This window comes from Chamaea fasciata, unplaced genomic scaffold (assembly GCF_029207755.1).
Source record: "Chamaea fasciata isolate MVZ Bird 193981 ecotype frontalis unplaced genomic scaffold, bChaFas1.0.hap1 SCAF_6, whole genome shotgun sequence".
Taxonomy (NCBI): domain Eukaryota; kingdom Metazoa; phylum Chordata; class Aves; order Passeriformes; family Sylviidae; genus Chamaea; species Chamaea fasciata.
This window is the reverse complement of record NW_027094091.1, coordinates 12102410-12114946: the sequence shown is the minus strand read 5'-3', so window position 1 is coordinate 12114946 and position 12537 is coordinate 12102410. Positions and strand designations below refer to the sequence as shown.

At 41.1% G+C, this 12537-nt stretch overlaps 1 protein-coding gene across 3 annotated transcripts in view; it reads right to left on the bottom strand.

Moving 5' to 3' along the window:
- Nucleotides 1-3450: 3450 nt before the first annotated feature.
- Nucleotides 3451-12537, bottom strand: part of CUNH4orf50 (chromosome unknown C4orf50 homolog) — an 85391-nt gene continuing 76304 nt past the window's right edge. For all 3 annotated transcript variants that reach the window (XM_066185432.1, XM_066185435.1, XM_066185434.1), the window contains one exon: nt 3451-7732. The gene's annotated coding sequence lies outside the window, so the exon portion shown is untranslated. The remainder of the gene's footprint in view (nt 7733-12537) is intronic.

Sequence of the window (12537 nt, the reverse complement as noted above, 5' to 3'; positions counted from 1 at the left end):
AGCAGGGACCGCAGTGCACAGCTCCCCCGGTATAGAATGATCCGGGGGGCGGGAGGCAGGGGGAGGAGGCAGGGAGGGAGCCCGCCGCATGCACACACGGCCGGTGCCAACGGGGTCCTGCTCTGCGGGCGGGCGGGCGCCGGTCACCCGCAGCTGCGTGGCTTCGGGGCTGCAAGAAAAGGGAGGCGAAAAGAAAAATACAAAAAAGAGAGAAAAGCTCCGAACCTCCCCAGCCCCCACGGGCGAGCCGGAGGGAGTTTCTCCCACTTTGCTCACTCACATTGCCCCCGCCCCCCTCCGCGGGAGAGGCTGCGGCGGTGTCCGGGCGGGGCGGGGGGCGCGGCCGCGGCAGCCCCCGGTACGGGCGGGGAACGGGTCAGCGTCGCTCGGGGTCGGACTGCTGCCGCAGGGGGAGCGGTGGGGAGAACAGCGAGGGGTCCTGGAGTGTGGGAGGAAGCAGAACCAGCCCCAGCCTCCGGGCCGGGGGGCCGGCGCTGCCGCTGCCGCAGCAGCTGGTGCCCGCGGGGGTGGTGGCGGCTCTGCTCCGCCCCGCCACCCCCGGCTGCCGCTCCCCCGCTGCGGCGACGCGGACAGGGCGCCCGACCCCTCCGCACGCCGCGGGGGCAGGGGGCTACAGGCGGGGGTCTGCTGGCAGCGGGGCCCGGCCCTGACACGGAAGTGATCGCGCCGAGCGCTGCCAGAGCCGCCGGCCCCTTCACCGGGCATGGGGTGTGCGGCCCACGGCCCCCCGGTGTCCGCCGGGCCCCGCGGAAGGCGGGGAGCCGGGCGTGTCCCCGCCGAGCCCCCTCGGAGCGGCGGAGCGCCGCCCGGAGCTGTCCCTTCAGCACCCCGGGAGGCTCCCGGGCCGGCATGGTGCTTGCCTGACTTGGCCTCGGCAGAAAGACTCAAACCAGGGAGGGGCTTCGTTTCACTGTGAGGGATCCAAGTTCCCAAAACCAAGGGCAGGAGGAGTGGAGAGTGTGCTCCCCTCAGCTCTCTGAACAGCCCGCTTCAGAAAGTCCATCTTTACAGCCCTGCCTTACAATCATCCAGAGATTTGCTGCCTGAGATCATCCACCAAATTATTCACAAGTCCTTGGACGCTCCTCTCCTGTACTTATAGCCAGTCTCTGGCAATTGTCACAGGCTTTGACTACTCCAGTCGTTACATAAGGGACATTTTCTGTTGCTCTGAAATGGTGTATTGTAACAAACTGGTCTGAGATTAATTACATGACTAAGCAAATTTGAAGCAGTGGATCAATCACCAGGCCTGTTTACTGTTCATGTACAATGTGCTGTTTGAATAAAAGCCCAGCCACTCTGCACTGTTGTCTTTGGTCCACCGGCACACCTGGTGGTCCCAGCACAAGAAAAATTGCAAGTCACTAATTGCAAATCAGGAAGACTGGGAGGTTAAAGAGAGTGGTCCCTGGGATTTAATCAGAAATTAGTCCAGATAGCCATCTTTCTCATTAACAACTACCCATGGGCCCAAACCATGTGAAAAAGCAGTGATGTGACATACCTGAGCAATGCCAAAATACATCCAAGGGAAACATCTTTCTTTTCTGCATTTATAATCCGCTGGGACCTGCTGTCTTAAATGCTGTGTGTGCATTCGACACTATTGGTGTTGTTCACATGAGGGGAATTAGTAAGATAGTAAAAATTTCATTTATTACTGGTTTTAGTCAACTGCCATTCCATAGTTCACTTAATAAACCATATTTCCACATTAACACATTAATATCATATGGAGGTTTCACTGGTGCATGCAAAAAAAAAAAAAAGTATTGCTTGTAGGACATTGTCTTGTTGTTTCCTTAAAGTCTTCATTGTATGGGCAAATAATGATTTTTTTTTTGTTCCTGATGGTAACATTGAGATTTATTGATCATGTTGGAGAAAGAAATAGTCATTTTTATCCTCCACAGGACACCAAACCCTGTCAGTTAGTGAAACATGAAGGTGGTACATGGAATGTGATGTGTGACCTGCCTGTCTTTGCAAGTATTGGGAAAATATTGGTTTTAAGAGTTATTTCTTTGCAATCAAGAGATTAATTTGAATTTCCAGAATAAAAACTTCTGAAGGTCCCATAGTAGGTCCAGTGTGTTGCATGCATCTGTTAAATGTTGAGCATCTTTTATTTATCATCCATAAAGCTAAGAAAGATGGACTCTGTTTACACTTGGTATCTAATTAGATAACACTGTTCAAGTTTCCAGAGCACTCAGGTTTTTTTAAATAAAAACTAGAATAATGCTGTTTTTTTAAGTATTAAGCCAGGAGATTCATATTAATTCTGATACATAAGGAGATCACAAGACTCAGAGAACATGTCAGATCAATGCTTTAGAATTAAATGTTTTGGGGATTTTTCATACCCCAGCCCTTAGTTTACTAAAAACTATTCTCAGTCACCAGATGCATACTGTTCTTTTGTTCAGTAAGAGATAAAATTGCAGTTTTAGGTGCTACAGAAGCAGACCCAATTGCATCCTGATACCCTGGCATCCTGTGAGTTTGCCTAAAAACAAGTATGCAACTTTGGAGAAATATATTACTTTGGTATATTCTCTTGCAGACTGTGCATCTCATCCTGTTTTGACATTGCTTGATGAAAAGAGGACTGAACTTGATTGAAAGTGCACCCCCTTCCTATAGGACCTTTATTCCAAATAGTCTAGGTGAGTGATAGCAGAAAACCTAGGTACATACTTGCTTCGCACAACAAAACCTACAATATCTTGCTGTACAAAAACCCAACAAGAAGGGTGTCACATACCTGCTTGGCTTTGGTTGTAGCTGAGCTCTTCTTCCAACAGCGAGCTAGAACAGGACTTCCCTGTTCAGGGCCTTAGAGAATGTGCAATGTACATTTTGCACCTATTTTTTTTGCTATTTTGCATTTTACAACAGAATAATCAGACAAAAAAAGGCACAAATGGTCCAAAGGGAATGCATGTGAGAAGCAGGAGTTCTCCTTCTTCCAGAGGAGAGACTGGAGTTGCCAAGTCACTGAGTCAGTATCCCTCTCTGCTCTGTGGTACTGCTGTATCTCGGCCAGCAGTGTCCTCCTCCCCCACAAAACCTCATCCCATGGACTGGTGATTTGAACTGTCTCCTGACATATAGGAACTGTGAATCCAAAACACAGCTACAAGCTGGGGATGGCTCAGGCTACCCACTTCATGGGCAGTGATAGAGCCCATACTATCCTGCCAACTCATATTAATTCCACTAACTCAGCAGAAGCTGAATGGCAGCTCCTCCACCAAGAGGAGCAAGTGCTCAGGTGTAACAATTTCCTTGCCCTGTTAAAAGATCATGTGGCCCCTTCCTCAAAACTGAGACTTCCTGGGTTGCTATCCATGGATATAGTTGAATATAAAATTGTATTTCAGAAGTTCTGTCACCATTTAAAAGTAAAAATAATAAAATTATAATGTTTTTAATTGAAAATATGCATACATTTAATATACAAAATTATACAAATTATACATTTAGCTAACATAGAAAAATACATCTTGTTAACAAGATAAAATGTCAACATATCTTACATAATTTGTGAGAGTTACAAATCTGTGATCATCAAGTAGACTTTGTGACTTCATTACAATTCTTTATCCTCCTAGTTACACTGAATATTAATACATATGTACAGTTGATATCAATGGCAAATGTCTTAGAGTGGAAATCTTTGCTGAAGAGTTATCCAGAAGGTTTTAATGAAACAGTTAAAATATGAGTGGCCTCTTTTATACTATTGAAGCTTCTCACATAGCCAAAACTAATGTGACACCCCGTGACAGGGTGGTCATGGGTCAGAGTTTAAACTTTTTGCATTTATATACAAACCTCCCTCCCTCCCCAGTCTAACTACTACACCTGCTTAATAATTATCACACCATAAATCCCAGCTTTTTTGTGCATTCTTTGGTACCTCTTCAAATGAATCCAAATTTGTGGCCCTTAGAACTGCTCGTCATGACTTCTGGTTACCACTCCTCTGTTGGCTGTGCAAAAGTGTTACATAGTTGTACAGCACTAAAGCTCAAAAGGCAAGATCTCCATACATTATTCATCCCAGATTACTAATAAATACCTCAGGAGGTGGGGAAATATTTTTGTTCCAGTCAACAAATGTGTGCAGTAAGTCTTCACTTACTTTATGTATTTAATTTACATGGTTTCCTTTTTGAAGTTCCAAAAGACAGAAGCATAATTTATAAATAAGCTATAAAATCTGTTCCATGCTGGGCCTTGTCTTACATACTGCGAGCCACATAATGATTTTCTTTTAACTATTTACAAATTCTTTAAAACTTGGTTGTCATCACAGGGAGCAAAACAGAAGACCACCACCAGTCTGATTTCCAGGCCTTCATTTTTTTCTTTCTTTTTTTTTCCTTTTTCTTTTTTTTTTTTTTTTTTAATTTAGCTCTGTACCAACAAATTCTTCTTAATTCCTAGAAGATAAAATTCACTGATGAGTTAAAAGCTTATTCAACTTTTCCTAAGAGCTGCTTAGGACCATCAGTAAGTGATACATGAATTGCCTCATGCAGGTATTTTTGGCACTGGAGTGGTTTTCATCTGTTAGTTACATTTTCCCACTTTTTCAAAAAGACCACAGTTCAGAGAGTAGAGAAATGTAGTTGTTTGGCATTGGTTAGTGCACACTGCACAGTAACCTCTCACACTGGAATTTACATTTGCATATTCATATTCCCAAAGCAAGAGTCGACGTTACACAGAGAAACAATAGTGAATAGAGATTTATACCACAGATCCCAGCAACTCCAAATCAAGGCAGGTCTCCAAAACTACTAATCTCTCTTTTCCTCCCCTACAACATTAAAGGGAACATGATGCCCACATATCTATCACATGTGAGAATTTCTTAAGCCAAGTAGAAGCAAGCATGAAATCTTGGTCCCAGGAAAGCTCATGGAAATTTGCCAGTCACTTCAATGATACAAGCATTTAATCCAGTATATTTAAACTTCCTCTTTTTTTTTTCTTTTTGGGTTTTTTTTTTTTTCCTTCTGCCTTTAACTGCAACTTGCAATTTCTTAGTATGCATGGATCCCAATGGCAGAATTTAAGTTAGCTATAATTTTGGATGATATCCTATACAAGAAATGGTATACTCTTTCCTAACATTTCTACACGGGCAAAAATTCTTGTCCATAATCCCATGGCTACTGATTTCTAATGCAATATATTTAGAGCCAAAGGCACAATATATTTTAAAGGAATTCTTCTAAAGCAGGAAAGAGGTTTGAACAAATTTCTGTAATCCTAGGGCCTGTTACCCCTCTGCCTCCTTAAGGCACTAAAGGATTTCCAGGGATTAGTGGCAAAACCTAGCATGCACATGTCCCTCCCTCCACCCCATAATCACAGTAAATTCAAATATTAAAAACCTTCATCTGCAAGTGAGAAATACAGGTAGATTCAGGAAACACAAAAATCAGAGTTTCCACTTTTCAAAAGGCCACAACAACAAACATCAGCCATGATTTAGCAGGTGGTTTATCCTGGGAACTCTCCTGTCTATGTGACACATTTCCCAGCAACTGCATTATTCTGAATATAATGTGATTATCACGCCAGAGTCAATCATTGTACTTGCAGCATTTGGCAACCATAGTGGTGTGAAGAACAGAATTTGGGATTTAAAGGTCACATAAGGAGCAACTTGTAAAGATGTATTTTCAATATCCTCTAATGCCCTATACAGTAATGTATACATAAATAAGTGAACTGTCAAAGAAACCATATTTTCCATGTAACACTGCCCATCTTGTCTATTTAGGGTGACAGAAGGAGATTGCATTTACTTACAGAACTTAGCAGCGTCGTAATTTTGACTAAAGAATTTGGCCAAAACAATGTCGTGCATATAAAGCAATCAGAACAAAGTGCCGAATTTTTCATCCTCTGAAGGTTTACCATGAAATTACAATACATGTAAAGCATGCCCTGGCAACTCTACCATAGATAGCACATTAAACAAATTAACTTCTGCTTAGTGAAAGAAACTCAGACTCTAACAAGTAGACAACACTTTTCACCGTAAGGCAACGAGAAAGTAATAGCTAGGCTGTCTTAGCTAGCAATCTCACATTAAAAAGTTTACTGCTTTCTTCCAGTGATTTGAGGTTAAGTTGGGGTTTTACTTCCCAATCCTCAGCAACATAAAACACATCCACTGATCCATCAATGTAATTTATAAGCAGACTTTTCCAATATTGGTTGGACAATTTTCATATGAGAAGGTGGTAGAATTTCAAGGAGATTGATGTGGTACAAACCACAAAGAATGAAGAGTGCTCTACATTCCTTACATTAATTGTTCTAAAATGAAACCAAAAGGCAGAAAGCTTAAGATGTTACAAAATGGACAGCTTCATTATCAACATTTATAATTTATGGTGAGAGATTTTGTGTAAATACTAGGAAAGAGGCCTGATATTTTAGTTCAACACTTAATTCAGAAGAAAGAAGTAGGGTTTAATTGCGTGAATATTGTAGAAATTATGTATGTTTTCATGTGGACAGTATGCAAATGGATAGAAACCTACACATAAGTAATTGCTTTATTTTAGGAACTTGTAGTTAAGCTTCACATGTTACCATGACAACGTGTCATCCTGTTACTAATTGTAATCTAGAAATGCACATTACATTAATCTGATTTGGGATTCCACGGTTTATTCTTCTTCTGCTCCTTTCAAAGGATATCTGTAATTACTGGGCAACTACACAGTGTAAAGACAGCACATCGTTGCAGTTAGCTCAACGTTAAAAAAGAAAAAAGAGAAATACAAGTCATGAAACTGTTACCAAAACTGAAAGTGCATCACAATGTAAGAGTTTGAGAGCAGCTGCTGCCATTCAGGTCAGCGTGAGTATTGCCACTGACTCAACAGTGCTCTGTGCCTTTAGTTACAGAATGGATGGAGGCACCCACAGGACTCCTTACGTACAGGTCTGGTGCCTGCATTCACATCTCCCTGCCTTCCCAAATGGTACTCAGAGGTGAACAGTAGGGGTTGTGGTGTGTAATCTGTATTGTGCAGCATGGTTGCAAAATGTGTTTGCGTCGTATGTGCTGATACCAACCAGAGTGCACAAACGCGCGTCTTTCAGGAGAAGCATGTGTGCCTGCAAGTGCTTTATCTGAAAGTTAAATTCAGTGTGGCCTGTTCACGTGGTTGAAATACTCAGTATTAGGACAGAGTACTTTGATGTTCCAAGTGCCTCACAGCACACATGAAGATCATCGCCAATTCCAACTTACCCTTGTAAAAATGCCATTCTGTCTCATTTGCTAAACAGTTTGTACCCTCAAGTATCACATCATCAAATATACCAAACATCCCAACTCAGATCAAAGGCTCTGCTAGGAATGCTCAAAGCCACACAAGGCTGAAGATATCACATATCCACATAAGCAGACCCATGAAGATGGAGATGGTGCTTAACTTGGTAATTGCTTTAAAATGCACATGCTGAGATCTCAAGAAAACAAAACAAAACTCAGACTCAAATCACACACTGGATTGGCATGCGTGGTCAGCTTCCACTACAGCAGGTGGCTAAAACGGTGCAGGTGGTAACTTAGGGAAACTTCTCACTTTTTCCCATAATGGAGCAGCTGCAGTCACCTTCAGGCCAAACCTCTACTGCTTCTTCTGTGTGACTGATACGTTCTTCCCTGGACAAGAAGTAGGAGGAGGAAAAAAAAGGAAGGAAAAAGAGACAAAAGCATAAGGTGAGTGTTTGTGTTTTCACAATTTAAGGAATTGTGTGTTATTCATTCAAGGTCAAAATAAAACATTTGGGAAGCAGTGTGCCCAGGTGCTTCCATACGAACAAAGCATAATGGCAGCACGTTGCAGAAACTGAACTGTCCAAAACATGTTGAGACATTCTCCCATGATTTACTGATTTAGGTGAAAAGCACATTCCATGCTTTTGTCTTTTGCTAGTCCTTCTTGTACACAAGATAAACTTCCGTTCATCAATATGGAAACAAACATTCCCTGCCATCTTCCCAACACCATTCCATAACCCACTTGGCAGGGATCTACAGAAGTCTCATGGATAAAGTTCAACTCATGCGATGACAGCCATCACAAATCCAACTTTCCAAGTAAGTCCTATTTCTATGATTCTTCTCAAAGAAATACTCACCATTTGCATCCTTCCCCAGAAGTTAAATTTCAAAGCCTGCAAAACATTTTATCAGGCTTTACAACTTGCAGTGAGGCTGTCATTATTACTGTTAAACATCACCGGTGATACAATGCCTGCACACTTAACTCTGGCTAAAACTTGGTATCTACTGGAGAAACGCAATCTTAGTACATCAGGAGTACAGGAAATGATAATAGCATAGAGAATTTTGTTAATAATATTATATTGCAATTATTATTATTACAATAAATGGCCGGTGACAGTAATTAACTAGCATTATTAAATGTGTTCCAATCATCAACATGCCCCTCAAAAGAGAAGACTTAAAAACTGGGAAAGAAGAGAGCCTTTATGGCTTATACTTCAGGATGGAAAGATTTTTCCAAGCATGAAGAACAGAACCAGAGAAAGCAGCAAGAAATCCTGCAGAGCGAAGCAAAGTAATAAAGGGGAGGTCATTATTTTTGGAGAAGCAGCCAGATGGATTATTGTAGGACACAAAACCATGAGATATACAAGAGTCAGTCACTGATCCAGGAGGGTGTCAGCTGGGCAGGAGGACATCAAGGCTTCCTAGTGATGAGAGGCATTTAGAGCCTTTCCATACTCCCTAGTCCAGCTCTCCATCTTGGATCAGAAACTGGTAAAGACTTGCTTTCCATTCAAAACAACACCAGAAGCTTTCTGCAGCCTTTGTAAGACATTATGCATTAATTCTGCTTCTGCTGTATGTGCATCCAAACAAAATTTGTTTTGGAATTCCTTCTCTTTGCATCATCTAGTAAAGTCCAGGCTGTACTGTAAACAGAGAAAATCCACTGCAGCTCATTCTTATCTCCAGGCAAAGAAAGGGAACACTACTAGAGTCTCCATAGATCATCTTGTTTTGATTAATTAAATAAGGGCTATTTGTAATCTAAGTGCAATCAAAACAACACCCAACAGAACACAATTTCAGCCTTTGCTACCCACACCTTCCAAGGACTTTGCAGGATATCAGGTACTTTTTCATTTGCAATTAATATTACAAAGAGAAGTATGACTTAGTATCAGCAGAGCTGGTCTTGTATTTTGGGGTAGTCTGAAATACATCCCTGTCTCTCCTAGTCATACATGAAGTCTCTTTTCTATGATCCTATCGCTGTGCATAGGCTCTGGGGCGGATCAGGAGGCTGAGTCTCTAAATTTAGGTCTTCCTAAAATTTACCTTTATTTTAGAAGACAGAGAGATTGCAATTTTAGTTCCTCAACTGGTTGCAGAGGAGCTACCCATTGTTACCAGCTGTCTGTTTACTGACTTGTTCAAAAGGAAGAATGTCCCTAAAGTATCAGGGATAGTTGTCATGGAAAAATATGCTTGAAAAAACTATCACTGAAAAGTGATATGGCCAGAATAATAGAAATCTGACTCAAACTTCATTAATTCAATGAACTTACATTTTTTTGCACTTCAGTGATCACATCTTTTGTTATCGATCAATTTAAATTTAAACTAAGTTCTCTAATTTAACAAAATTGGGGTTAAAGAATATTTGTCAAACATGCACTGCTAGACTAAGAGCATTTACAAATGTAAAAGTCATTATTTGCATCATATTTCCTTCAATTTTTATTATATTTTCCTTGAAACATTAGCTGCCAATTATTCTGTCTCATTTTGTCAGACTCTTCACTTTCTCTTTAACATTTGCTCCATCCTCTTTGTCTGTCCTTGCTCTTTCTTATGCGAGTTATTCACCCCCTCCTTTCATTGTTCACTGAAGCCCTTATGAAACCTTGTGCTCCTTGCAGTTTTATTTCCCTGACAAATTTATCCTCCACCTTTCTCTTATTCTTTTTCTTCACACCACTTATCTAAGAAGTGTGGAACATAAACCACTACTGAATTGTTTTGTAATTAGTCAGGGAGGAATTCTCTCTTGTGAAGTGCTTGAAGAAAATAAGAAAGGTTGTCTTGATGTTACTTTACCAAAGAAAAATATCAACCAAGCATTTCCAGGGCTCAAGCACAAAGTTTCCAACCATGTATCATAGAGATTAAAAACCAGCTGAGTCTTTATCAATACTGTACCTAAGAATTTCAGCATGGATATTTCTGATGCTGAGAAATTTGCTGGCCTCCCATTCTTTGGTAAGACTAAAGCACATGGTTGAGCAATGACATGGAGGCTGGGCTTGTGCTCCTTCACATCACAAGCAAAATCAATTTCAGTCACCAACACAAAAAAACTGCTAATGTAGAAGGTCATGAAACAAAACTGATTTCTCTGTGACATTGGAACCTCAAAGGAAACCTTGAAACATAAAAGTGATGACTGTGCACTGCTCTCTAAGCCAGGACCAAATAATTTCCAGCATAACAAAGATCGGCGATCCATATTCATGCACTCACTTGATGTTCTCCCATCTTTTACCACCTCTGGGAGCCACCAGCATTTATTTGTTCTGTCTGCTCCAGTCCATCACATCTGTACTTGTTCATCCTGTGCTAAATACCAGGAAATTGTAAGGCCACAGGAAAGAACCTCAGAAGGTCATTTAGATCAACCTACTCAGAGCAGAGTTAGTTCCAAAGTCAGAGAAGTTTGCTCACGGTTTACCTAACTGAATCTTGATAAACTCCTGGGATGGAGAATGCACAGCCTTCCCAGTCCCACTGCTGGGGTGTCCTCATGAGGGAAATGCTTTTCCTATATCCAGTCTGAAGTTCCCTGTGTCTCACCCTCTCACTGTGCATTATTGTGGTGCATTATTGTGAAGGGCCTGGCTCTCTCTGCTCTGTGGTTCTGTATTTCTCAGTTCCTTCCTCGCAGTTTCAGGAAGGCTATTCTGAGGTGTCCCCAAAGCCAGCTCTTCCCCAGGGTGAACCAGCCTGGAACCCTTGGCCTCTTCTCACAGGACAAGTGGTCTGCTCCCTCAAGTATCTAAACCACCATTTTAAAGGAAGCTCAGAGAGCTCATACTGGTGGAAAAAATCTAGTGCTGACCACCTCCTAAAGACAGCTGTCCTGCTGGACTCCTCCATTCCAATCAGCTCCCTGGAGAGAAGAGTTCTGTGCCCACTGCCAGGGTCCCTGGTCTCCATCCCCTGCAGAGCACAAGGTGGATTGAAGTCATCTTCCTCCCATTAAGAAGGTACAGCAGTAAAAGCTTTGCTAAAACTTTCAGAGTGTGGACCAAAGTCAGAAAGGAAAAAGCCAACATAGAGACTTTAAAGACAAACAACATCTGGAAGGAAGAAAATTAAGACCTGTAGGACTGAATACACAATCCTAAAATCTCTATGGCATCTTCAGAGTGCCTGTGCTCATTTAGATTGGAAAAGACTTTTCAGATCATTTAGCCCACCTGTAATGAATGCACACAAAGGATTTGAAGTGAAATAGTTCCTTCAATTTAGAAGACAGAGATAGTAAAAGGAGGATGTTATTTTATTTTGGTCATCTGAAAGAAGACATGAAACATGGTGACACCACTGTAAAAAAAAATGTTTAAATAATGGCTGATATCTGAAGTGGGTTTGGGTGGTGGATCATCATGCACTTCCAACTTATCAGTCAATGCATACTGGGGACATTTCCCCAGTGTGTAACCCAACATAAAAAATCTTAAGTCAGCAGTGTACAGTGTACACTTACAGTATAAGGTACAGTGGCTGCTCAGTACCTCAGCCCTGATGTGCAGGGCCAGAAAAAAACATATTTCCATTGGTTTGTAGCACTAAAGGTATTTAAAGTAAAGAAATTGCAAAATTCAAGGAATTAATACAATTTCTTTATTTCCAGCAAAGAAATGCATTTTTTTTCTATTTGTGAAAAAGTATTTGAAAAAGATCCTATACAATACTTTAAAAAGAGTTTCTGCTGTAAATATAAAAGAAGTACTCTGCTGTGCCTCTGCCCTTATCAAAGGTCACAAATTATCCTTTCTCTACTGGTTTCTATCACTATGTAGGAGCTACAGAAGTAAAAAATGAGAGAAAATGCCAGGCAAGAGGGCTTGTACTATCCTTTAATATTTTATAATGAAGTTACAGATATTTTACTTGGTCTAATTTATATAATCATGAGCATCCACTATTTTATTATTTCTATTAATTACAGAAAATCAATGTGTCTGTAGCAAGAACACACTTTAATAGAAAATTATCTACCATAAATTGCTTAATATGTGTTTTATAGTACCTTGTTTTAAAATATAAACATCTTCATTTAGAAAAAGATTGATTACTTGCAAATAGAAAAACTGGAAAAAAAAAGAAAGTGATTACAAGAAAGGAAAGGTTGCTAAGCTGCATTTTGCCATAATACACATGGGATCCCT